The sequence below is a fragment of the Equus caballus genome, chromosome 20 (assembly GCF_041296265.1).
Source record: "Equus caballus isolate H_3958 breed thoroughbred chromosome 20, TB-T2T, whole genome shotgun sequence".
Taxonomy (NCBI): Eukaryota; Metazoa; Chordata; class Mammalia; order Perissodactyla; family Equidae; genus Equus; species Equus caballus.
Genome location: NC_091703.1, coordinates 46,220,994 through 46,248,559, shown reverse-complemented (window position 1 = coordinate 46,248,559; position 27,566 = coordinate 46,220,994). Strand labels below are relative to the sequence as shown.

Genomic DNA, 27,566 nt, shown 5'->3' with positions numbered 1-27,566 from the left:
TCAAACTTTTTATAATCCAATTTAATCCATCACATTATTCGTTCAACTTGATTTCAAATTACGTTTTAAAAAGGATCTCTTTACTTTAGAATAGTCTTAGATGTACAGAAAAATTGCAGATAAAACAAAGAGTTCCCATACCCTCCACACCCAGGTTCCTCCATAATAGACATCTTAATTAGTCTGGACACTTGTCACAGTTAATGAACTAATATTGACACATTATTATTAACTAAAGTCTATAGTGGATTCAGATTTCCTTAGTTCTTACTAACGTCCTTTTTCTGTGCCAGGATCCCATTCAGGACACCACGTTACATGTAGTCACCATTTCTCTTCAGGCTCCTCTTGGCCGTGACAGTTCCCATTTCCTTGTTTTTGATGACATTGACAGTTTTGAGGAGTACTGGTCAGATATTCTGTAGAATGTCCCTCAGTTAGGATTTGTCTCATGCTTTTCTCATGATTTGGCTCGAGTTAGGAGTTTGTAGAGATAAAAGGCCATTTTCATCACATCGTATCGAGGGTACACACTATCTACACGACTTATCACGCTCGATGCTGACCTTGATCACGGGGCTGAGGTAGCGTTTGTCAACTTTTTCCACCATCAAGTGATTCTTCCCCCCCACTTTCCGCAGTGTCCTCTTTGGAAGGAAGTCACTATACAGAGCTTACACTTAAGGGGCGGGGGGAGCTATGATCCCCCTCCCTGAGAATAAAGCATCTGCATAATTATTTGGAATTCTCCTGCATGCGAGATTTGTCTCTTCTCCTCCATTTATTTATTTAATCATTTATTTATATGAGTATGAACTAGTGGAAATTTATTTTAAACCTTGGGTTATAATCCAAAACTACTTTGTTTATTTTGTTTCTCAAATTCTTCCATCTTTGGCCACTGGAAGTTCTTTCAGTCGGCTCCTGGAGGGTTTTTTGAGCACTGTCTTACTTTCTGACACTATAAGTTACCCTGGGCTCCTCGTGTATATTTCCTGCCCCAGATCTAGAAGCAGCCTTTTCTCCCAGGAGCCCTGGTTTCACTGAAGGGAGAATGGTATTAGAAACCAAGATCTGAGCACCAAGTGTGCTTGTCGCTACTGGGGTGTGGTTGCTTATAGACTGTCCCAGCTGACAGAGAAAGGAAAGATACATGCATTTACTAACCCATGTGTATATACATATCTGTAAGTATTTCTCATGTAACCATCTGTATCTATATTAAGCTAAACGTGGGTTCATACTGATGTCCCTAACTCTTCCATTACCACATGGATCATTCTAGCCTTCTCGCCTTACTTGTCTGTAATTTTTCACTCCAACAGTGAGAAACCCAGCTCCCACCATATACCATCCACTTACTGAATTGCTGAGTTCCAGGATACACATACGTTATTTCAGATTGTTAGCCTATATTTCCATGGGAAACAACTTCATCAACTAGAGGACCGTGCTATGTGCAGCTCCCTTTGTCTTTAGTCGTACAGATTCCACTCATTTCCGGAGTTACTGAGCATCTTTCCTCCCATCCCCTTCAATGGGGTGATTTTCTGCTTTTGTAATACAGTTGGATTCTTTGTCACATTCTGCATTCTATCCTGTGGTCTTCCAGCGTCCTAAATGACTTTTAAAAATGTACATACGTTAAGGTTCGGTCTTCATGCTGTAAAGTTCGATGGGTTTGGACAATCGCAGTATCATGTATCCCCCATCATAGTATCACACAAAATAGTTCTGCCACCCTAAAAAATTTCCTGTGGCTCACCTGTTCAACCTTCCTTCCACCCCAAACTACTGACAGCCACTGATGTGTTTACCATCTCTATAGTTTTGCCTTTTCCAAGATGTCACGTAAATGGAATCATATAGTATGCAGTCTTTCCAGACAGGCTTCTTTCACTTAGCAATATGCATTTAAGATTCACCCATGTCTTTGTGTGGCTTGATAGCTCATTTCTTTTTATTGCTAAATAGTATAAAATTGTGTGGATGTACCACAGTTTGTTTCTCTATTCGTCTATTAAATGACGTCTTGGTTACTTTGGCAATTATATTTTTGGCAATTCTGAATAAATTGCTGCTATAAATATTCATGTGCTGGTTTTTGTGTGGACATAAGTTTTGAAATCAGTTGAGTAAATACCTAGGAGTACAATTGTTGGATCATATGGTAAGACTATGTTTAGTTTTTGTAAGAAACTGCCAAACTTTTCCATAGGGGCTGTACCATTTTGCCTTCCCACCAGCAATGAATGAGAGTTCCTCTTGCCCCATATCCCCACCAGTAATTGATATTTTCAATTCCGGGGGGGGGGGGCGGGCGCGGATTTTAGCCATTCTAATAGGTATGCAGTGGTTTCTCTTTGTTTTAATTTTCATTTCCCTAATGACAAATGATTATGAGCATCTTTCATATGTTTATTTACCGCCTGAATATTTTCTTTGATGAGCTGTCTGTTTAAACCCATTTTTAAATTGGGTTGTTTGGATTGTTTCAAAAAATCAAGTCCACCTCTGAGAGGGGAGGGTCAAACATAAGTGAGGACCGTCAGCATTTAGGTAAGATTCCCAGGAACTATTTGTGGAATAACATTCCATGGAGACCTGGAATCCCAGAGCTAAAAGAGACCTCAGAGTCCTTTTACCGGAGAAGAAAACGGAGTTTTGAGAGGGGAAGTGGTGAAGTGGCAGGGATATTTACTGCTCGCCACATCCCCACATGCTCCCCCACACTTCCCAGTTGCCTCGCCAGTAGGACCAGTTCTGGTCAATAGCCTGTGAGTGGAGATGCTGTATGTCATTTCTGAGCCAAAGCATTTAAAAGCCAGTGCGTAGCCCTCCTGCTCTTTTCTGTCCCTGTAGGCACCGTCACGGAAGCCATGTGTGGGAATATGATGTGTCTAACATCCAGGGTCCCTCTGTGGGGCAGAGCCCCTGCCCATCTGCCTCCGTCATATTGTGTGAGCTAGAAATATACCTCCATGGTGTGAATACACTGAGAGTTCAGGGTCTATTTGTTATTGCAGCAGAGCAGGGCCTATCCTGACGCATACAGCCAGTCATCGGATCACGCCTTTGGCATAACGCTTACATCATTAGAGTCCCCCAAACCTGGTGGTGTGCTGGCCCAGGAAAAAGTTGCTTAAAGGAGAGAGAGAATTTAAATGAACCTATGTCTACTGAAACCTACCGTGTGCCCGGCCCCAAGTAGGCACTGCCCCTTCATTATCTCATGTCTGTCCGGGGAGGAGGTCCAGCTCTCTCCTGAACTGTCTGCTCTTGCCACTCACTGGGCCTTATCTGCCCAGATGACATGTAGGGGTTGACAAATAATTGGAGCTAACTTTCCCAGAAATAGATTAATCCTTATGGGATACTAAAGGCAAATCTCTCCACCCAAGTCAAGCCCTCGAAAGTCCCTATAAACCCCATGTCTCCCAAAAGTTTTACCTAAGAGGAAGCGGGTCTCAGAAGCTCTGTTCTATCTTCTGCTGCATCTTTTCTTCAAACTCAGTTAGCATCCTTGACTTTTCTAGAGGAAGAAGACATTCCCATCCCCATTGTCCAGAAGACGTGCACCCACCAGCATTTAACAGGCCTCTGCTCCAGCCTGGCCCAGCCTAAAGCAATTCCCCCTGGTTTGGGCCTCTGATAGCCTGCCACGGGCTAGTCTCCAAGTCTCCCAATCACAGTATCAGGGGCCTGATGCAGCCCTCAGGGAAGGGAGGGAGGCCTTCTCCATGTGAAGTGAAACGATGCTCACAGGGCTCAAAATCAAGACCTTGACCTCATTAGCACAATGTTCTGGTCAGCTGATTTGGGGAAATGTGGTGATGTTAATTATGTGCTGATTTATTTAATCCTTGTTCTTGTGAAATGCATGCATTTGCCTTCCCCTCCTCTCTGCAGGGGCTGTAAACTCCTGGGGGCACGGCAGGGGGTGGAGCAGGAGGGGGAAGGACCCACCCAGACCTAGATTCACTTCCTGGCTTCTGTGACCCTGGGTAACCTTCCTGAGCCTGGAATTGTGTAAGGATTACGCTCTTGGCACTGTGCCTGGCACGTAGGAAGCTCGGTAAATTATAACCATTATTATCATACGGTTAATTATTATTTTATGCTATCACGGAGGGAGGAATTTCCATTGCTCCATCCTGATTCTTGAAAGGCAGTAGAGTGTAGGCCGCTGTTGTCAATAGAACTTTCCATGATGGTTGAAATATTCGGTGTCCGCTCTGTCCAGTATGGTAGCCACTAGCCGTATATGACTGAGCCCTTGAAAGGTGGCAGGTGCAACTGAGGAACTGAATTTTTAATTGTATTTCTTTTAATTATTTCATAGTTGAATAGTCCCATGAGTTTAGTGGCTGCTGTATTGGGCAGCACAGGTGTAGAGTAAGAATGCTGTCTCTGGGGTAGACCATCTGGGTTCCCACCCTCCTTCCTAGCTGTACGATCTTGGGCCAGTTACTCAACCACTGTGGGCCTCAGCTTCCTCATCTGTAAAATGGGGATATTGTAGTACGGACTTCCTAGGGAGAGTGTAAGGATTAAATGTGCACTCTATGTAAAGTGCCCCATTTTAGAAGAGTTTAAGGAACGTTAGCTATTAATACTGCTCTCTTTAGCGCCGGTGCCTGGCCTGCAATCCATGAGCATGACTATGTCTCCCATCTCGAGGGCCCTGTCTGCTCCTGCTCTGAATTTCTCTTCAACCTCAGCCCAGGGTGGAGAAAACCAGCATCTGTTGACCGGGCGTGAAGGAGACTCAGAATGTCTCGAGGACAAGGACGGGCAACACCCACGGTGACAGTCCAGGCTGCCCCTCTCCCCTGGCGGTGGTGTGAGCTGTTGCCCTTCTCCAAAGGGGTGGGCTGTGGAAGGCAAGCTCATCCTCTGGCCCCAGTGCATTTGGGGCATGGCAGCCTGAAAGAGGGGGTTCGGATGGGCTCAGGGGCCAGGGCTTTCTCCATTTCAATCTCCCAGCCACGGATCCTTAGGAGCCAAACTGTGTCCACTCTACCCTGTTTCCAGACGTTTCCAAATGTTTCCAACCATGGAGACGATCCGATCCACCTGCAGAACTTGGCCAAGAAGCCAGAGGAGGCCAGAAGCCAGGCGGGCTCTCCCGGAAAGCGGCGGGCTTCCAAGAAGCGGCAGATCTGGCTCCAATGCCGGGGCCTTGGAGCCGGTCTTCGGAATTCCCCATTCCTCCTCACCCTGATGGGGAACCGCATTCCTCCATTTCAGGGAATGGGTGCGAGCCTGTGTCCTTTCCTCTTCTTCCTCCACAGGGGTGCAAGGGCCACGTGGGGATTTCCGGAATCCAGGACTTCTTGGTGCCCCCAGAGACACAACTTCAAATTCCCCCAAAGAATTAATCAGCATCAGGAGCGAAGGATCCTCTAAGGATCTCACTGTCCCTGCCTTCATGATGGCTCCTTCCTCACCTGTGCTGGAATCAGTAGAAAATGGAAGGGTTTGCAGGCAGGGCCAAAGTCTCCTCTGAGAGGTGGCCTGAGAGAACACCTCCTTCTCCCAGCCAGAGTTCCCTCTTCCCCCAGTGCCTGGGGCTCCTACTTCTGCAGCCAGGAGCAACCCACCCTTCAGAGCCACAGAAGAATGCCACAGTCTCATGAAGCACAGTCTCCAAAGACAGGGCATGGGGCAGAGACCATCTTTGCTCCACTTTTCCCGATTTCAGGGTAAGAGACAGCAGGAGGCACCAAGGTTAGACTCTAGGAAGGACTTCCTAGTGTGAGAAATATGAGATAGAGTGTTGTAGGAGCCAGTTATATTCAACCCTCTGATCTGGCTGATGAGAGAGGGCTCTGATAGATAGAGCAGGATGGTGAGAAATCTGGGATTTAAAATGCACAGGATACATGGCTGATACGATGTCTCAGTTAGCTGGATTTGGAGTCAGACAGACTTAGTTTTAAATCCCAGCTGGGCCACTGACTGGCTGTATGACGTCGGGTTAATCGTTTAATGATGCTTCTATTCAGTTTCCTCATCTGTAAAATGGGGATAAAGAGATTCATAGCCCAGGTTATACTGAGGAGTGAAGGAGGCCTGTAGGTGAACGGCCCCAGCCCAGGGCCTGGCACATCCTGGAGAACTGAGAGGTGGCCGAGCCTGAGCCGGCTGGGGGTTTAGGGTACAGGGGGAGGGGAGACCTGCAGGAAGGTAGGCTGCGGCCGCAGAGCTCAGTTCCCAGTGGGAAAGATGGATCAGCACCACCGGAGACGGCCTGGGGCCTGCCGCAGACCAAGGAACGGGCCCTACTCCCTGTTCCCCAGCCCCCCTCATACACCCCACTTCAAGGCAATCGTAGGGGGACAGGAGAGCACTGGCACCCTCTCCCTGGAGATCTCTGCTCTTCCGGCAGGCCCCCTCCCCTCTTGATCTGAGGACCCTCATTTGCTAACCCCAAGAGCCCTTCATGGGGCCCCCCAGAGAGAACTGGTTTCCCCCAGACAGTCTTACTCCTTCCTTGCAAGACCCTCAGGGGCCCCAAGAAAGACCCCAGGCGGGGGCCAGCCTGCCAGGGCTGCTTCAGACCAGTGCTGGTGAGCACTGGGGTGGGGAGGCTGCTGGTGATTTGGGGGGCCAGCTGGTGGGTACGTTTGCCGGGGACCCACTTCCCACCAGACTCAAGTGCAAATTGAAAGCCCCTCTGGACCTTGAGGTGGGACAGGGAGGAAGCTGGCTTTGCTCGGCTAGACTGTGGCATTGGCTGGCCCTAGGCTGAGCGGCCTTCAGAGTCCCCTCCCCCACGCCCCGGGCAGGGGTGAGAAGGACTTTGTGGCCACTGGGCTGTAAACAGCCTCATAAAGTCAGCTCAGGCCAGACTCCCCACTGCCAAGGAGGAAAACCCAGAGATAGTGAGGGCTTGGGAGGCCCGGAGCTAGAGGACCCAGTGGGTGTCTTGAACTCAATTTTAGGCCTGTTGGATGGAGAAGAACAAAGCTCTTGCCGTGAGTTAAGACACAGCCCCCCACTCCCATGAACTGGGGCTTCCCTGGGAACAAGGCTGTGTTCCGCCAACAGATTGGCCTGGGAGGTAGGGGTAGGGGGTGGCCTCAGTTTGCTTTGACTTACTCCCACCATCTGAACAAGACCACAATGTCTCCAGAAGGGAGAAATCTCTAACTTGTGGCCTCCAGAATCTGACAGTGATTCATTGCCAATGAGGGCAACACAGGGGGGCATTTTTAACTTTCCTGAAAAGTTATGGACTCCTGGAAGGCTCTCTTGGTCTTCCCCCATATCTCTTTCTTCCCCTTACCTCTGCCAGTCCTTCCAGGGAAGACAGTGAGGGGCTGGGGTGGCCCCAGGGTCGGGCCAGGGATGTGTCTGGGGTGTAGAGAGCTGCCCGACTCCAGGCCCCTCTGTTCCCTCTCCCCCCTGCCCCTCACCCCCAAGCCAGCCCCTCTGGCCTCTCTGCAGCCCTACCTTGCCCAGAGCAACCCCAGCTGGGCACCCCGCTCCCTCCCTCCCTCCCTCCATTGCCCACAGAGGAGCGCACCCAGCTGCCCACTGCCAGGTACAGAGGATAAAAATATCCAGTGGAAAAACACGTGGCTCCAGGTCAAACATTAACCTGCTGGACCTGGCCTGCTGGCCACGGTGTTCCCTCCCAGGCTACCTGGGCACCAACATGCAGCTGGTGGCAGTGTCCTCTCCCTCTAACCATCACTGTGACCCTCAGACATTTACCCACAGGCTTCCCATAGGAAGCACCCACCTGAGGCCCAAGGGCGCAGGACCGGCCAGCCCGTTCAGACTGGTGGCTGCAGCGACAATCCTCCTTCCACCCAGCCGTGGGGCTTCCCTGGAGCTCTCTGGGTTTCCAGGTCAGCCGGCTCTGCCTCTGCTCAGAACAGCACCTCTGACTCTCTGGGGGAGGAGCTCCTGGGTTCCTCAGGTTTCCCATCAGTCTGCTGCAAAGTCAAGCTCACTTAGAATCCGGAAGGAAGCACAACAGGCAAAGGGAAGGGAGTGAGGAGAGAAGAGTCCAACCAGCGCTGGCACACACCCTTCAGCATGCTGGGAGGCCACCTGGAGGAGGTGTTGGGGTTGGGGGGTAGGCAGGTGAGAAGTTCCAGCCCTGTGCCTTGCATGTCCAGCTCTGATGTTATCTGGGGGTGGGGAGACCAGAGGGACAGGTGTGTCCTCCGTGGGCCCAGAGGACTCTGCCCACACACCTCAGGCGCACTGTAGTGTTACCTGGCATGTCCTACTCAGCCACTTGAGGCTTGGTGAGGCCATAGCCTGACCCCAGCCCTCACTCCTCACACCTCTGGGGTCCCATGCCCAGTGGTTCTAGAAAATGCCTACGTGGCAGCCTGGAGCCAGGGCCAAACATCCCATTTTCTGTCAAGGAAGCTTGACTGTGCACAATGAAAGAGAGGAGAGCACAACTGCCCCATCGTTCTGGCCGGCTGGAGTCCGATGGGCCCCAGTTGGAGCCCAAAAGGGATTAGGGGGCCCTGGGACCAGGGAAGCCCTCCCAGCCACTTAGATGTCCATGCAGCATTGCAGCGGTGTGGGGAGAGTGTGTAAATATTAACTTTTAAGGGGAAGCAGAGGGTGAGTGGAGATCAGCAAGGGCCCTAAGGGGCAATAAGGCTCCCCTGGGCACAGGAATTCCTACCCAGGACGGTCCACTGGCCTCCTGGAGCTGTTTCCCACCAGGGCGGCTGTCACTGTGCCAGGTCCGGGCTCTGGAGACAGTGGCCAAAGGCCTGGCCCTGCCACTGACCCAACCAGGCCACACAGGAGGCCCCGGGGGCTTTGGAAGCCTTGGTTTAGAGCCAAGTTCTGCCACTTAAGTAGCCACGAGGTCTTGTAAGAGTTACTAGCCTCTCCGAGCCTCAGTTACCTCACCTATACAATGGGGACAACTATGCCCCGCTCTCAAGGTGTTCCAAAGATTAAGCTAGCTGATCTCTCTCTGTAGTGCCCGGCACAGAGAAGGTATTCTATGGATGGTTGCTCTGGTTAGTTTTTCTCTCCGTTCCAGGCCTCAGTTTCCTCATCTGTAAAATGGGAACAATCATGCCCAGCTCACAGGACTACACGAGCCGATCTTCATATTGTTGCACATGAACACTGGTCCATAACTATCAGCACGATTGTTATTTGTCCTCTGCTGCGTCTCTGTTTTCTCATCTGGATTTGGTCATCTCCAAGGACCTCAGCTGGAGCTGTAGAGCACTTGCCACCTGCTCCCTGAACGCAAGCACGCATCCTGCTCTTTCCCCTCCTGCGGGGCCAGAACCGCATTGCATCACTCCCCTCTTCATGCTGACACTGGCTTGGCTCACAGAGCCATTACCTAGGGAATTGAACAAAGACTGAGGGGAGAGGCAGATCGTAGGAGAGCGAGAGGCCCCCGGCTCTAGAGAGAGAAGCAGGCAGAGGTGTTAGCCCATGCCCTGACCTCGGTCGAGACACAAAAGCAGTGATGCGAGGAGGTGGGTGTGAGGTGGGGGTCAGGATTAATTTCCCCCAGCTAAGCAGCAGCAGTGGGGGGAAGGAGGATGTTTGCATCTGGATGCCATCTGGACGAGGGCAAACACTGAGGGGTCACTCGAGGAAATGCCTGAGCAGCGAATCAGATCCTGCGGAGAAAGTGCGAGCCCTAGAACCACACTGCATGTCTGAGGGAGAGGAATGTATCTGGGGAGCGCTGCTCGTGGCGGGGAGACCAGGCTGGGGAAGGAGGCCAAGGGCAAGAGGAAGGGACCACGCCCGGGAGCCTCTGCGGGGGCCTCCCTAGGCTGGTGGCCCCCAGCAGACACAGACGCTGGACCTGTGGGCTGGGGGCCATAAAGGCAGGGTCCCCAAACATACAGAAGGTCTACATTGCCTCAGAATTCTGGGTCTCTTGTTAGACCCCAGGGCCCAAGGTGCTGCTGTCCTTCAGATCAGTGACTTTGTCCACCCCACGCACAGATATAGCACCTGCTGTGTGCATAGCCCAGGTGTGGGAAGCCTAGACTCGCACAGGTGTACAGCAACATGGAGCTTTGGGTTCTGACAGACTCAGGCTCAAGTCCCCTCTCTCCTTAACTGGGTTTCACAAAACTGAACTCTCTTGGCCAAGCCTCCATTTTCTCATTTGTAAAAGAGAATTGCAGCTTCGTAGGCCTCCCTGAGTGTGGCTGTGCTAACCCTAGTGGTAATCCAGAGCAGGGCGTGGGGTCTGGGGGACCCTCAATCCTCCAGCCTGGGGACTGTATGCCCCCTTTTGGCTGCCCCCTGCTGATGCAACGAGGCAGGTGCCACCCCAGCCCTGTCCAAGGGAGGTGCGCCATATGCAACCCCGAGGGAAGCTCAGGAAACAGCCTCCCTGCAAGTCAGCCGATGGCTGCAGGCCCTGGACACATCGGCCTTCTCCCTTTGCTCCCCCTCTAAATCAGGCCAGGCAGGCACCACAAGTACATGTGCATGCATGCACGTGTGTGTATTTGCGTGTGTATGTGTGGGTGTATTTGTGCAAGTTTTTGCACCTGTGGATGTGCACATATGCTTGTATGTTTGCTCACCAATGTTTTGTGTGTCTTGTTTATTTGTGCATGTTTTGTGGGTTGTGTGCAAATGTTTGTGTTTTAACATTTGAAAAATAGGTGCATGTGTTTGTGCGACTATATGTTTGTAAGCATGTGTTATGCAAATGTGGGTTGTATGTTTACATGTGTATGTGTATGTATCTACATATTTGTGTGTGTGTATTTCATTCGTTTCTTCGTTTTTTAGGTGAAGAAGATTGACCCTGAGCTAACATCTGTTGCCAATCCTCCTCTTTTTGCTTCAGGAAGATTGTCGCTGAGCTAACATCTGTGCCAATCTTCCTCTATTTTGCATGTGGGACACCACCACAGCATGGCTTGATGAGTGGTTTGAGGTCTGCACCCAGATGCAAACCCACAAATGCCAGGGCTCCAAAGTGGAGCGCACGAACTTAACCACTACGCCACTGGACCAGCCTCCTGTGTGTGTGTTTTTGTCTGTACAATATGTGTATATGTTGTGTGCATCTGTGTCTGTGTGAATATATAATATACATGGGTTTGTGTTTGTAAATAAGGTATGTATGTGTTTTTATAACGTGTTTCTGTGTTAAAATGCTCGTGAATGTAATGCATGTGTGTATAATGAGGATGCCTGTGTACTATGTGTGTGGATGTGTATATGAAATTCAACTGTGTCTGTAAGCATGTGTACATAATATATCCATGTGGAAACATGTGTGCATAATTAGCATATGTGAAATGTATACGTTTGCAGATTTGCGTGGGTAACGTGTGGTATGTGTGTCTGTGCCCCTAGGAGGCAGCCTAGCAGGTTAGGAACAGCCTTGCACTTGCAGCCAGAGGAGGGGGTTCAAACCCCAGGCTCCTAACAGTGAGGCCTTGAGGCCCTTATTTGGCCTCTCTGAGCCTCTGTAGGCCCGGCTGTGACGGCACCGGCTGTGTTCCCTGCCCTGCCTCCCACCAGTAAGGCCTGGGGTGGAGGAACTGGTGGACAAGTAGGCAGCCCAGGGCAGGACCGTCCTGGCAAGCACTGGGAGGTCTGTGGGTCCAACCCTGCTTCCAGGACTGCAAAGGAGCAGGACATAGGGCCTGCCCTCACCCAGCTTACAGTCCGGCTGTGGAGACAGAAAGCAGTGAGAGGGCAAGGAAGGGCCTGGAGGAGATTGGCATGCAGATGGGCTCCCAGGGGCCTGAAGGGGCCAGGTGGGTGCAGACCCTGCAGTGGTAAGAGCCTGGGTTCAAATCCTGCCTCTGCCACTTATTTGCTCTGGGACTGTGGACAAGTCACTCAACCTCTCTGTACCTCAATTTCTTCACCTGTAAAATGAGATCGTCATAGGGTACACCGCAGAGGGCTATTGTGAGGACTAAATGAGTTACTACATGGAAAGTACTTACAGTGCCTGGAACCTAGAAAAGTGCTCAACAGATGTTAGTTATTGTTGTTATTATAAAGTGAGCAGCCACTGAACTAGTTCTAAGTACATAGAAAATTAAGTGAACAGCAAACACTATCATCAATTCCAAGGAGAATAAAATGTTGTGCAAAGGAAAAACAATCACAATCTACTAAATGGCTCAACCCTGGCTGTCAATGCTTTTACAAGGTCGTGTTCTATTCCCATCTAACCAGAATGACATGCGGATTACAGCAGGGGAGGGCCGGAAGGCTGTGCATATGAGTTGTTGCCAGAGGCTCCAGAAGAATCTGTCACGGCAGGTGAACTGGCCGTTCTGCTGAGTGAGACTGCTGTGTGTAAGGAACCCTAGGGAGCTGAGTGATTCCTCGTGCATGAACAACTTTGATAAAGATTTTTAAAAATCCATTTAAATGCATCAAATATATCTTCTACCTGGACTCTAAGTGTTGAACGGGCTGATGTTGTTTATCTGTCTTAGCAGAGGGTCTCCAGGAACCAGGTGTGTGGGGAGTGGGGCCTCTCCTCACCCCGCCCCAACTGAAATGACTTTAAGGGAGAGCAAGGGGGTGCCAGGCAGCTTGGCTCCGGTTTTTCCAGAGCTGACTATAGCCCAGCGTCACTTTGATGCCATGCAACCCCTGCCCTCCCTCTGTACACGCTGTTTAGTCATCAATCTAAATGCATGGGTAGAAAGAAACATAATATTCACAAAAACTTATATGCTCTGAGGTGTAACACTGTTCTAAGCCTTTTACGTGTTTTAACCCATTGAATCCTCACACCTATCCTTACAACAATCTGTTTGGATTTCCGTTTTAAAGAAAAGGAAATGAGGCACAGAGAGGTTAAGTAACAAGCCCATAGTAGAGCCAGGATTTGAATTTAGGAAGTCTGACCCTGGAGTCCATGCTCTCAACAACTGATTATTCGAGAAGGCCCGAAGAAGCAGGGTGGGGAAAGAGATGGAACACCCGGCCCAGTGCCTTGGGAGCAGCTGGCAGCCAGGCCACGCTGGGTGACCTTGATGGACATGGCAGGGAGAGGCTGGGTTCCCACAGGGGGCAGGGAGTATCAGGCACGGCAGCCCTGCCAAGGCCCTAGCAACGGAGTCCTGTTTGGGCAGCCCGTGCGGGGCCAGGTGGGTGGTAGGACAAGGAGGAGCCAGAGCTGAGAGGCCTTCAGATGCCAAGCTGCTGACTTCAGCCCCAAATGAGTCCAGAAACCCACGCCTGGTCCCCTCAGCCCTCCCCAACGGTGTGCCTGCATGTCTGCACGTTGGACACTCAGTCACTCCACAAACACCCACCGACTGCTCAAGGTGTGGTTGAAAATGAGTTCAGGATCAAGAATGCTGGGGGTTGAATCCTGTCACCTCCTAGTTTGTGTGACCTTGGACGAGTCAATCAACTGCTCTGTGCCTCAGTTTCCTCCCTATACGTGAAGATCGTAATAGCATTGATCTCAGAATTGTCGTGAGGATTAAATGAGTTAAACCTGTGAAGTGCTCAGTGCCATGCCTAGACTATCATATGTGCTCAATTAATCTAGCTACTGTTTTATCCCTTGACCTTTGGGGATGTTAATAATAACGGTGTTACACTTGAGCTTCACTCAATCCCTAGGAATGGTAATAAGATAAGCAAGAGTTTGCCTCTTGGCCTCATGGGATTTTCAGTCTATTAAGGGGAGCTTGAACAGATAAATAACTACTAAACTAAGGCATAAACGAGTTAGCTATGCCTGAAAGTGGACACCTAACCATCTCTGGAAAGTCCTGGAAAACTAGCCCATGGGCAGAGGGCTCAGAGCTCAGAGGCGACATTCCTCCTCCTCCTGCTTCAGTCGGGAGAGCAAAGCAGACGGGCTACAGAAGGGTTGGGGTGTCAGAACGGGGCTCAATTGGCCATGGCAGGAGGCACCCTGGAGGCACAGGTGGCAGCTCCTCCAAGGTCGGTGAACAAGGCTCAGAAGAATCCAGGCCCATGGGCACAGCCACACGGGCTATACTTTGGCTTCTTCTGTTCTCCTTCAGGCTAAGTCCAGACGTTCTCGAATCCAGCTGCCTTAAGATCCCTCGCCCACCACATGGCCATGGAGCCTTTCTGGCCCTCAAGGCGATGTTTTCTCCTGGATATGAATGATGTGGCTTCTGACTGTGGTTGGCTTCCTGTGGTCCAGCTTCTCGGCAGGAAGGGTATGCTGATGGCACTGACGGGCATGTGCCTGGTGTGGGTGGCAGGCCCGTTTCTCCTCCCTAATGAGTATTTGGAAGTCTAGTGTCTTCCTCAGGCTGTGATCACCCTGGGCACTGTGGAGAAGGAGGGCCAGGACCAGACAGTGCCCCTGGCCCCCTGCCAGATGTACCAATAGACCCTCACCAGCGGCCCGAGGGAGAGATGGAGGCAGCTGTCCTCTACCCCACTTTCACTCCGTTGTTCAGTCTATGAATGCTTCTTGGGCATCTACTTGGTACCAGACACCATCCTTGACCGTCAAATGAGGCTTTGAGAGGTTAGTAAGAGAGCTAGAAAGATGCAGAGCGGGGACTAGATGCCAAGCTGTCTGACTCCAGAGCGCTGTCATCGATTACCAGCCCTTATTCATCTTCCCTCTGAGATTCCAATGAGAGCAACGATCATGAGAGCATTCGTTGTGCACTTCCTATGTGCCAGCCATTACTCAGAGAGCTCTACCCGTCTCAGCTCCTTCCATCCTCACAGCACAGAGATGAAGAACTTGCCCCAGGTCACACAGCTAGTGCAGAAGAGCTGGACTTGGAACCCAGGATGTCTGGCTCCAGAGCTTCTCATGCTCCCACCACTCCCAGACAGATGCCGACACCTCGACACAGGGAAACGCTCTGCGGCTCTAGATGCGCTGCTGTGGAATGTTAACAGACCTCCCAGAGAGATTACGAAGTGAAAAAGCCAAGCAGCAGAACAGTGGAGTGAGGAGGCCGCCGTTCATACGAGGGAAACTAATAATGTAGACCTGGCTGACCTTGGAGGCTGAGGGCTCTGGGGCTGAGGGTGGCAGGCCCAGGTGTGTGTGGTGGCAAGACCTAAGAGTAGGTGTGACCTCTGAGCTTTAGCAGGGCCACAGGACAGAGGGGCTTTGTCCTTGGGTGTCACTGGCTTATTGGCAGATCTGGGGCTCATGATATCTGCCCGGAAAAGACATCTGGGGAGACATTGTGGAGAGGACTCACAGGTGTCTGAGGCAGCCTTCAGTCAGGCACTGGCAGGACCGAACCCTGGACTCAGGATCAGGGGAAAAGGGACATGCTAGGTGAGACGAGACTCGTTCAGACCTCTAGGAGGCTGGGATTAGACGGCTCCAGGGTCCACTTAAGATGCTTGGTAAAACTACAGCTTCCCAGGACCCAGCCCTGAAACCCTGTTTTATAGGAGGTCTGGCAATGAGGCCCTGGAATCTATAGTTTTGTTTGACTTAAAAATTATTTCCATATGTTTTTGAAAAGGTGAAAAGAACAGAGAAAGGAAGGAAGGGAGGAAAGAAGGAAGGATGGATGAAAGGAAGGAAAGAAGGAAGGAAGGAAGAAGGGAGGGAGGAAGGGAGGGGGAACAGGAGGGAGAGAGGGAGGATCAACCAGTGCTGAAGAGAAGACAGTGACAAGCAAGTCTGCCTCCCGTGCTCCTGCCTGGGCCTGTCCCCAGGGCCAGTGGTGGCTGGCTACTTGCCTTCTTTCTGGAGATGTTCTAGGCACACACAGCACCATATTGATGATAGAGAGCTGCCTCATTCTTTTTTCACAGCTTTGTTTTAAAGAAGATGTAGTTTTAAAAAGCTTTTCAGCAAATTTTGATAAATAGCTAGTTTGGGGAAAGACTAGCTTAGGGAACTTCTTTGGAGCTGGCAGCTCTAGATTCAAATCTTGGTTCTGACCTTTAGAGTCTGTGACCTTGGACAGGATCCATGACCTCTCCAAGCTCCAAGCTTTAGCTTTCCTACACATCAAAGGGGGGTCATAATGGTAGGGCTTTAATGAAGATTAGAATAATTTATGGCCAGTGCCTGGTGAGTCCCAGGAGATAATAAGAATGGGGGGAAGAGACATTTGCACACAGACACGGGAATGGGAACAGTCACAAAGAATGTTTCAGCAAATGTGGCGGGTTCTGAGGTGGGCAGCCTGCAGGATGAGTCCTGTCATGCTTGGCTGGCATAAGAATCCAGGGAAGAACTAGGTAGAAAAGTGAGCTCCCCATCTCTGCCTGCAGTCCACAAGCAGCGCGGAGGACCACGAGGGGTGATGGCCCCATGAGTTGCCTTTCCAGCTCTGGCCAATGACTAAACGCTGAGAGCGAGCTTTCCCGGAAGAACGGACAAGTCTGGCATGTGCTCTGCTTTGGAGGGTAATCCATTGTTGGTCTGGATGGCAGGTGTCACTAAGTCAGGGCTGGCAGGGCCAGAGTTGCTGGGAACCACAGCCATGGGGAGACTGGGTCAACTGTCACAGGAGCTTCCATCAGGTCCAGTGCTCAGCTGTCCCTTGGCCTGGTGGCTCTACAGACTGGGAATTTTGGGGCACCCTGTCCACCCTCGGGCACACACAGGAGCTAAACAAATCTTTGTGGAATTTACCTTTTGGATCACAAAAGTAATTGGAAAAAAATAATTCCATGGAATTCAGACAAAAAGCCAGGGGAAGGGTTGAATCAGGAGTAGGTTTGAATCCCAGTTCTGCAATTTCCTAGAGGTGTACATTTAGGTGCACAATGTAATTTCCCCAAGCCTCAGTTTCCTTGTTTGTACAACAGGGCCTTCCCTCAGGATTTAGCCATATAACGTTTGTAAAGCAACCAGCATAGGGCTTGCTACACAACAATAATAGTCCAAATTCATCATTTTTCCCTTTCAGAATAGCCAGTTGTTGGAATTCAATTGATTATATTTGCAAATGAATTTGATATTCACTGCTTTGGAGTGGTTCTCACAGAAGTTGGGAGAGCTTTTTCAAGGAGATGTTTTGGTAGGAGGTGAGTCCTGAATTAGTGTCAAAAAGGAAAATGGCCTCTAATTCAACAAGTTTTTACTGAGCACCTATCATGTGACAGGCATAGTCTTAGGCCCCAGGGATGAAACAGTGTACAAGGCAGACCAAAATCCCTGCCCTTGTAGAGAATATTCTAGTGACTTGTCCCAGGACTAAAGCTCCCAGCCTGGGAAGGGGACTTTTCGAGACTCAACAAGCCCCTTTCCTGGTCTTCCTCTACTGAGAGGGTCAGGCCAGGCTGCTTCCCCAACCACAAAAAAATTGCCTGGCTAGTACCATAGGGACATTTGCTGACCCTTGTAGGCACTCACTCGGGGTGTGACCTACAAGACTTACATGGAATGTGGGGCTGACTCTGCCTAGAAAGTGGCTCTAGGTAACGGCAGAGCACACACCCCATTCTAGTCTCTGTCCAGGGCCAGAATGGCTCCCTCCAGATGGCTATCCCAGCATCCCTTGGCTTTCTCTGGGTAAGTAATGAGGTGGATGGGGAAGGACGGACCCTGCTTCCCACAGACCCAGCCTGTTTGGTGGCTCTGTCTCTTGAGCCCCTTCGCTACATCTTCTCCTTCCTTAGACCGGGGTTCCCTGAGGGCAGGAATGTGTCTCCCCTCAGACCGGGTCTCCACTCACACTGGGTCTCCCCTCAGACAGAGGACTCTTCCCCTCTCCTCCTCTTCCAGACTCTAGCCTCTGGGGAGAAGGGCTGTCCCTCCCAATTTCTGAGGCAATGCTCCACAAATTAAAAACTGGCTTGACCCAAACACAGCTCTTCTGCTGCCAGGCCAGGACTCTGTCCCCTACACTGGACTTCCTCCCAATTTGCCCCACAGTCGGCTCTGCCCTGTCTGTTCACTAAGCCATCAGGAGACCTGGCTGCCAGGCAGCTGCTCTCCAATCTCAGGAAAAGGGCAGTCAAAGGCCTGATACTCTATATCTCGCCCCTCCCTGGGAGCTATTAGGCAAGTGAGGCGTTTACTTTTCTGAAGCCCTTGCTGTTTAGCTACAGGATTAGTTCTAGTCCATTTACTCACTAAGTCCGCTGGCCAAGCACTGAGACCAGAAAAGCACATCTCCCTTGCATAATAAATGTTTAATAACGACGGTTGGGATTGACCAGAAAATGCCCCGGCTGGCAGTGCTGAAGCCACCTCAGCTCCAGGGAACGATTACAGTTCAGATCCATTGCCCCCACCTACCTACTCCACCAGCGTCCAGGCTCTGGGAGCACCAGGCAGCCTTCCCACCTTCCTCCTTCTGCCACCTGCCCACCCTGTGACAGCAGAGCTGGCAAAGGGAAGCCCTCCCCAGGTGCTCCAAGGTCCTCTGCTGGGTTTTGGTTTGGGTCCTGCCTCCTCGTTTAGCCTGGGGTGTTCCTAAGGGCCGTGTCTCCCCTCAGACTGGGGCTCCCAGAGGGCTGAGCCATGTTCTCCCCTCAGACTTAGGCTCCCTGAAGGCAGGACTGTGTCTCCTTCCCACCCCCAACACCATCCAAGCCTGGGATCTCTCTTCCTTGGGTCTTCCCACGCAGCCCAGCACAGAGCTGGTCCCACCTGAGGCTGCCATGTGCCCAGGCTCCAGGCTCGTTTGCAAACAAAGAGCAGATCTGTGTGAGCGCTGGCAGATGTTAAAGATAACCCCGCTTAGCCCTTTAGGAATTAGTCTAAAATATACAATTGTATTTCAGGAGCCTAAAGGGTGTTTCTGAAACCTTGGGGGCCCAAGACAGTTATAACATATGTCCATTTTAGACTTTGGAAAATAGGGCGCTATAATTGGAAAAGTTAGCGAAACGCTAAGTACAGGGAGCCGGTCTCTTTACATCTCAAATACCAGGTATTTAGGTGGCTTTCTTGGAACCTGGCATTAGGGACACGTGTGAATGGGCCAGGCTCATTTCTGAGGAGTGAGTGGGAGCAGTCAGTGAGGATGCTCATGCAGGGTGGGCAGCGCCATCTCTGTGCCCCAATGCTACTGCCCCTGCTGCCTGGACACAGACCCCAGACTCATCTCCCTTCTCCTTCCTCTTCTCTTCTGACCTAGGCTTTCCTGGGCTCTCCCAGGAGCACTTGGTAGACTCAGGGTTGGTGCTTGTGCCCTAGAGCATGCCAAGGCCTGGCCTTTTCTCCAGGGTGGAATATGGGACTCCTACTGTTTGTCAGAGTGTGGTGGCTATGCCCTTGGGTGCTGGTGCCAGAATGTCTGAGTTCAAGTCCTCCCATGCCCACTCAGGCAAGTTACCTAACCTCTCTGGGCCTTGATTTCCTCATCTATAAAACGGGATGAAAGTTATAACACTTACCTCCCAGGGTTGTTGAGATGATTAAAGCAATAACTTACATAAAGCATTTCGCACAGTGCCTGGCACATAATAAGAACTCAATAATGCTAGCTACTATAATTATATTTTAAAAGGGTTAAAAATATTTCCAAAGCATGCTTTCATTAGACCTAGGCTCTCTACTGACCTGCCCTCCCTGGAGAGCCCTCTCTAGTCTCTCTCCTTGACCTCCTGCTCTGTTCCAGATGAGTTACGTTTTGTTCACAATTCATTCATTCATTCATTTGTTCCTCTAATACTTATTCATGTGGGCACTGGAGAGTCCATTATCGACATAGGTAGCCTTTGCCTGCCAAATACTGCCCCCAAATTCTTCTCTAAGAGACATGGCACTCCAGCAGCTTTATGAGGAAGCAGGAGCGGTCCATGGAATCTGTCCCCATCCCCGGAGCTACAAAGTCAAGCATGAAGCCAAGCAATAACCACCTGGCAGGGGCTGAGGGAGGGACATGGTGCTCTGGAGGGAAGGGTGGCCACCCTGACGTATTTCCAGAGCATCAGCAACTTCCCGTGTAGTGTTTCAGTTTCAAACGGTGAGGAAGACCCATTTGGCATTTTGGTATAGAAGAAGGCACAGCGGATGTAGAGTTTTTCAGACAGTGCAAAGGGCCCTGGGCCGTCCCCATGTGTTTCAGTTACATAGTGCTGCATAAGAAGCTATCCCAAAAGTTAGTGGCTTAAGAAAACAGTTATTTGTTCGATCTCTATTCTGCAGTTTGGACAGGGTGTGGCAGGGACAGTTCGTGTCTGCTCCATGCCTCTGACTGCAGGATCCACTTCTAGGATGGCTTTGCTCTAATGCTGGCAAGTTGGTGCAGGGTTAGCTGGCACTGAGGGTGGGGCCTTCATTCTCCACCATGTGGCCTCTGCTGATGGCTGTGTTGGGCTTCTCAAGATTGGCAGCTGGGTTTGGAGAAGGAGCATCCCAAGAGCCAGTGCTCTAAGAGGACAAGCCCCACTGTGCAAGTGCTTGCCAAGTCCCTGCTTGCATCACATTTGCTAATGTCCCATTGGACAAAGCAAGTCACATGGCCGAGTCCAGAGTCATTGTGAGTGGAGACCATACAAGGGTGTGAATATTGGGAGGGATGATCTACTGGGGACCACCAAAGTAAGAGTCCACCAAAATAAGGGGTCCCCAGGCTCATCAGTGAGCAGACACATCCATGTAGGCCCAGATGGGGCCATTCCACTGAGAGACAACAACAGGGAGTATATGGGTTCCACTGCCAGGACAAAGAAACCCCCAAATACAGAGGCTTAAACAAGATAGAAGTTGATCTCACTCACATATAAACATCCAAATAGGTGATCCACAGATGATGTGGTGGCTTAATGGTGTCAGGTATCCAGCTTCCTTCAATCTTGTTGCTCTGCCTTCCTCAACGTGCAGCTTTTATCATGTAGTCCAAAATGACTGCTCCAGCTCCTGCCACTGTGTTTGCATTCCAGCCAGTGGGAAAGGGAAAGATGAAAGGGAGTGCTCCCTCCTTGCCATGCCATTGGCCAGGACCTAGTCACAAGCTACATCTAACTGCAAGGAAGCAAGAAAATGTAGTCCTTCATGGAGAGCTTTGTACCCAACTAAAACTTCTATTATCTTAGAGGAGGAGAAGAGATATAAAGGAACAATTGGTGGTCTCAGCCGCAAGATGACAGATGACCAGTCCCAGGATATTCTGTCTGCCAACCTTGTGAGTTAGGAGGGAACATATTCCTGACATCAGGAGCAGACATTTTAAAAACAATGCTGAACTGTGGCTCATGATATAAGGAGAAGGGTGACCCCTGGGTGACAGTCATCCTGGCCTTTGCACAATCAGGATCTACCCAACTTCCTAGGGAACCAGCAGAGAGGAGCACCATTTCCTACTGGTCCGCTGCCCATGGGCAGCTCCTGAGCACCTGCAAGGCGTGGCAGAGGTGGGTGCACTGAGAGACCACCAACAGTTCCAAAGAGGAGGCCATGAATGTCCTCTGCAGCCCAAAGCACTCGGCGTACGCTGGCTCCCAGGGGTCGGGATGGAGCTCTGAACTGCAGGGGCTGAGGTCACGCATTGGATCCCACAGGTAAATCTGAATCCCTGGCTGCAAAGAGCGCCTCTTTTGCCACTACCCCCTCTTGCTATTCCACCGCTGGGAACAGAGCGGGTAGCTCAGTGCAAAGCCACCTGGCTGCCGATGAAAGTCTGATCTAATAGTTGCCTTCTCTCCCTGCCCACAGGGGCTTCTCCTGCCTCAACACCAATGTGCGCTAGACATGTGTCTCTCACCAGGCCTGGAGCCCTCGCGGTCTACTTTGTAGTATGCCACCTCCCAGGTCTTACCCCCCCCAATGGAAGGCTCTGCGCTTCACAGCCACAGCAGTGAGCACTCTGTCATCCACAGGGTCTGGGGAGGGCAGGAGAGGAGCCTCAGCTTCTTATAAGAATGATGGCACATTTCTACAAAGAGAGGTTCAGATAGAGGAACTCCTTCCCTGGGGGCTTGGAAGCAACAGTGTGTACATAGTTAGCCCAGAATCAGAACAAGATAAACAGTCAAATAAGAGCAGACATGGGATGCAACTCGAGGACGAATCCCACAGTGTGAGCAGCAAATTGGGGCCCCTGAAAACTCCTAGAAGTTGATTAATTCAGAAGAAGGGGCCAGACAGGAGAGGGCACGCGCAGAGAACCTCCTGGCTAGAGAGGTCCCTGTTGAAGATTGTCTAGTCCAAGTAACATGCCAGGTTGGGAGGGAGAAGTGGTTTCTCAGAAACGCTGATTAGGAAGCCAGTCAAAGCGCCCCAGGCTTTCAGGACAAAGGAGAAGCCATTTAGTGAGACATCATCCTCACTCCACCTGCAGCCTCTCTCAACACAGCGCTGTTCTGTGCGGCATTCACATCTGTAATAATCAAAGCATGACCAGGATAGACAGATGTGGACAGCACACAGAGAAGGAAGGGAGCAAAAAGAAACACGTTCAGCCTCACAAATGATCAAAGAAGAGCAAATGCAAACAAGTTAGTATTTACACCCATTACACTCCTTTTAAATATTTTTAGCAAAGTCCAATGCCGGGATATCAGGATGGTCTGTTCACCTGCCCTTATGGCCCCGCCTCCTCCTGCCTGACTGCACCCCCATCACAGGTGATTGGACCCTGACTTATAGGGTTCCAATCCATTGGCTGACCTGAGCCAATCGGATTCTCCCTTTTCAGAATTTGAACTTAGAGACACAGAAATGATAGGCCATTGCTGGTGGATCTGGGGCCTCTGTGTTCTCAGGGAGACTGGTATAGTGGTCCTGAGTAGTGTTTGAAGTGAAGTAGGCCAGTGAGGTGGGATCTGGTCTCACCAGTTGCTGACTGCGTCTTTGTACAAGCGACTTCGTCTTTCCATGCCTCGGTTTCTTCATCTGTAAAACGGGCATAATTATAATTCTTACCCCAGAGGGTGGTTGTAAAAATTAAGATAATCAATACAGGCCATTGATCAGTGCCTGGGACCAAGTAAGCCCTCAGAACATGTGAGCAGTTAGTTATAAAATGATATGTGCTCAGAGCTGATGGTTCTGCTAGGCCAAAAAAAAAGAAAAAAAAAAAAATCCAGGGCAAGAGAGAGAGATGGAGCAGGGAAAGCAGAGAAGCTGGAACAAGGCGGCCCCTGGGAGCTGGAGGCAGCTGTCTGAGCTCATGTTGGCTCCCAGCTCCAGTTTCCCTGAAGCCTGACTGTACTTGGCTCCCAGTGTGGGATGTATCCTTACATTAAACTGCCTTCATTTACTTTTGGAAAGCAGTTTGGCAAGCCACATCAAACGGCACAAAAACAGCCTTGCCCGCTGACCTGGGCACTTATCTTACAGAAATAATTAATGAGAAGGAAAAAGCCACATGCACAGAGATGTCCAAGGCAGCTGTATTTATAATAATGGGAAACTGGAAGCCATCAAATGCCCAATGTTCAGGAAATAGAAAAGTCCCTTGGATGGAATATTATGCAGCCATTAAGAATGACAAATATGAAGACCACGTAGCAACATAAAATTGTTTATGAAAGAACAAGTGAAAAAGAGCAGAACACAAAATTGTAGCAGACTCTGATTACACTGGGTAAAAAATAAAAAAGTAAATGTATATGGACAGAGCTGGCTGAGATTGCCGAAAATGACAGAAACAAACTTATTCTGGGGCTATCTAGAGGGAATGGCTCTCTGAAGGGAGGGGTCTTCTTCCCAGTCACCCCCAAGGCACCCCAGCCCCGGGAAGAAGGGTGGATGCCCTTCAAACTCCCGGTCCCCACACGCTGCTCCTTGCCAGCCCCGACCCGCCTCTCTGGGGAGAGGATGCTCAGGGCTCGGGCTGTCGCTATTTTTAGCCAGGGCTCTTGCAGTCCAGTGTTCTAGGGTAAAAATAGCCGGGGTGGAGGGCACAGCACTAACTTTGCTGCTTTCTGCGCCCCCCCCCCCCCTCCCCTGGACCAGGCGCCTCCTGGTCTTGGAGCCACAGCTTTCCACTGCATCACTCTGGCTCCTTCCCATCTCTTGAGGCCTCAGTGGCCAGGGAGGAATGTTCTGGTCTCGTACATCTTGGAGCCTTGGAGCTCACAGAGGCCAAATGTTCCATTTTATGGATAAGGAAACTGAGACCCAGATAGGAGAAGGCACATACCGGGAAGTAGTTGGCCAAAGTCTCCCCATCCTCACCCACACCCCTCCTTTCCTGCCTTGACCCCCTCACTGCTCTCACTTATAGGAGGGTAGAAGATCCCCGTGGTAGCCGCAGAGCTTCAGCAGGGGGTGGTGGGGAGCCCTGGACTAGGAATCATGAGATGTGCATTCAACTCCTGACTGTACGGTTTGTTGGCTGTGGGGTTGAGGGTGGGTCACTTTCCACCCTGGATTGCAATTTCTATGTCTGCAAAGTGAAGGAGTTGGACAAGAGCAGCTCCAATGGCTTTTTGAATTCTGTGAGCTGCATCCTCCATCCCAGGCTAGAGGCCAGACCTGCCAGCTTTTTCCTCCTTGATCTACCATCTTCCCAGGACCCGCCAGGTGCTGTGACTTCTCAGTTACCCAGGTAGACAGCACACCTCAGGGATTATCTGCGTCTGTCACTGCCTCTCAGGCGAGATTCCCTAGCTCCAGGCACATGGTTGAGCCGCCTCCATCTGTTGGGGTACCTTCTGAAGGAATGCGCACTAATTGTAACACCAGCTGAAGCCAAATCTACTAGGGAAGGAAGTCTGCCAGCAAAACCAAATCCTCCAAGTGCAGTTTAAGGCAAAATACGTGAGACTTGAAGATAGCCGACAGCTAGAAGCTTGGTACTCCCTGCCACTCCTACAGGGCATGGAGAGTTATCCTGGCACAAAAGTACCTAAATGTACCCACCACCTCAGAGACCATCCCAACGTGATGTGCCTTCCAGGTGGCCCTCAATTCTGCTTCCCTCCTGGACCTCGCCCCTGCCCAAAGCGCATGTCACACGCTGCCTGGGCTTGCGATTTCAGTCCGCAGGTCTTATCTCCTGACTAGATCATGTAAGCCCCTGCACATCACCCAGCTCACGGTTCACGTGGGAAGGGCTTAAAGTGAATAGCCCCAAGTGAGAAACCACAATGCCTGGAGCCAGGAGACAAGCTGAGCCAAGCAAGCAAGTCATGTCACCCCAGGCCCAACCTGCTGGCTCTTCTGGGGTGTGCGTGTTAACGTGTGTGTGTTTGTGCGTGTGCACACGTGCATGCCTGCATGTGTGTGTGTATGTGCACGTGCTTGCCTGCATGTGTATCGGGGGGGTGCCACAGGAGAGTCTCATGACTATTCTAAGTGTCCCTGGCATGGGGGCCCAAACTCGCAGGAGTTTGTGATGATGGTAAGGATTGCCCCTGAACTCTCCAATATTTCAAATATTTACCTGGAAATCTTACCGGTTCCCTCATTCAGTTGCAGCCTCTAACTCAAATGTCACATCTCTGCCCTTAGCTGGCACTTTATCGGGACAGTAACACTGGAAACGCTGATCACCTCAGGAACAGACATCCCTCATTAATAAAATGGGAAAATGAATCAGGGCTTAATAAACGTGGCATATTCGATAGACAAAACACGGACACAGATTCAGAAGTCCTGGGGCTGAGGGAGGTAGAAGCCTCAGGTCAAGGACTCTGGAGGATTCTGAGTCAGAACTCAGGGGTCTTGAGAGCCTAGGCGGCTGGAGAGAGGTCTGTGTGTTGCAGGGAGACCTCAGACCACACATGAGACACCCTTCACTGTCTGAAAGGTGGGTGGAGGCCTGTGGGAAGCTCCTGTGGGACCAGCCTGATATCCTTGTGTCCCTCAGCCTGGCATGCAAAGGAGGAAGAGAAATGGACAGGGATGTCCACATCCAGCCTGTGTGTCTGCCTCATGTCACCTGTGGGCAGGGCCACAAGGGTACATCTGGGATCCACATAGCACTGAGCTTAAACTCAGCAAGTCACCTGGCAGGCCCCCATGGCATAGCCCTGGGACTTCTGAGCCCTTTCTGAAGGGCAGATGTCCCCCAAACATGTATCCACTGTATGCAGGTTGAAAGGGTGGTCTAGTTCATTATGGTTTGGAAGAAAGAGCCTGGAAGCTCAGGTGTTAATCTGGCCCGTCTTTATTAAGCTCTGTTTCCAGTGTTCTTTGCCTTAGTTTCCCTGCCTGTAAAATGTGAATTGCAGATAGGCTCTGGATTTCTTCCTAGTCCCACTTGCTAACTGACCTTGGGCAAGTCTCTTGACCTCTTTGAACCTCAGTTTCTCTGCCTGTAAAATGGGGACGCGCATCCCTCCCTGCCTTCCTCCCTAGGCTAGGCGAGGATCAAATTGTAGAGCGTCTGCAAAGTGCTTTGAAAACCAGAGGCTTCTCATGACCACAGGTGCGTTATTGTGACCAAAGACAGCCGGGCACCCCACCGGGACGGGGCCCTGGGGCCATGGGGGAAGGTGCTCTGCCTTTAGCCCCCCACTGATTTGTTGGGGAGATGAAAATGACCAGCACCCATTCTGAGATGGAGGGTGAGCAAGGTCCCTAAGACCTGAAGGGGTTCAGTGGCTGGGAGGGACCACAGGGGCTAATCCTGGAGGCTCCCCGGAGAAGGTAAGTCACCTTGAGGAAACGAAATCTTTTAAAGTCAGCCCTGAGGGTCACACAGAGGGTGTGGATCTGCTCCTGGCCCACACCATACCCCTAGAAGCCCCTTTACTGGGCTTTTTAGTTACAATCATCTTATTTGATCTAGAAAACTGTCCAGTTAGTTATTATATATGCCCACGGACAGAGAGGTCCTGCAGCCAAGAAGGCACAGAGGTGGGTCTCAAATGTGGGGCTCAAGAAGCCAAGCATGGCTCCCCTGCATCCCCAGAGGTCTGCCACCCTCCCCTTTCTCTCCCGTCCCTCCCCCACTCCATACCTGTATGAAACACAAATGCAGATGGCTCCTTTTATGTCTCCAGGGATCAAAGGGTTGGCTTTGGAAGAAAGACGTGCTGCTTGAAAGCCAACCAGTGCCCGGTCTGCACAAAAGGCCTTTCTGGTTTCCCTCCCACAGCTCAGGCATGGAGCCCCTCTGGCCGGCCAGCGGTGGGTGCCCACACCTGACTGGCTCCAGGCCTCCCCTCCTCCTCCATAATACAGTGGAGCCAGGCGCCCAGTGTTCCCTTGAAGCACGTTCTCTTTGCCTTTGTTGGGTAATTTGTCTATGGAACGTGTTGTTCCTGCTGGGCCGGGCACTGTCATGTCTCAGAATAATGGGAGAGAGAGAAAGACAAAGAGAGATATAGAATGACAGAGAGACAGACAATGCGTGGGATGGAGAAGCACTCAGAGACAGGAGGAAGAGAAACAGGTGGAGAGAGCAAGAGAGGAAGGCCAGACAGTGGAAAACTAAGAGACACGCAGAGGAGATACAGAAAGGAAAAAATGGAGATCGCCTGAGAAGGAGAATGAAGCAGGGAGAGAGGAGCAAGGCAAAGACAAGAAGGGGAAGGAGAGGTTGAGGAGGCAGAAAAAGAGATGGATTTTTTAAAAGCCCAGAAACGGAGGGGAAAGAGCAAAGTGGAAAAGAGAGAGAAACAACTGTAGAGACGTAGAGATGGGCCAGCAGGGCAGGAGAGGGCACCCCCAGCTTGGGGTGGGGGCCTTGGGCAGTGCCCTGAGAACCCCCACTCCATCACTGATTGGGGTTCCATCAGACCCAACCCCCACTCTGAGTTCCTCACACCTCACCCCACAG

At 50.9% G+C, this 27,566-nt stretch overlaps 1 long non-coding RNA gene across 1 annotated transcript; it reads right to left on the bottom strand.

Annotated features, from left to right (window-relative positions):
- LOC138919533 (uncharacterized) lies at nucleotides 1-26,995 on the bottom strand. The gene is made up of 4 exons (XR_011429763.1): nucleotides 26,745-26,995; nucleotides 22,667-22,726; nucleotides 7,751-22,211; nucleotides 1-6,017 (listed from the first exon to the last, which is right to left on the bottom strand). It is a non-coding gene; the product is annotated as an uncharacterized lncRNA (long non-coding RNA).
- Nucleotides 26,996-27,566: the final 571 nt, after the last annotated feature.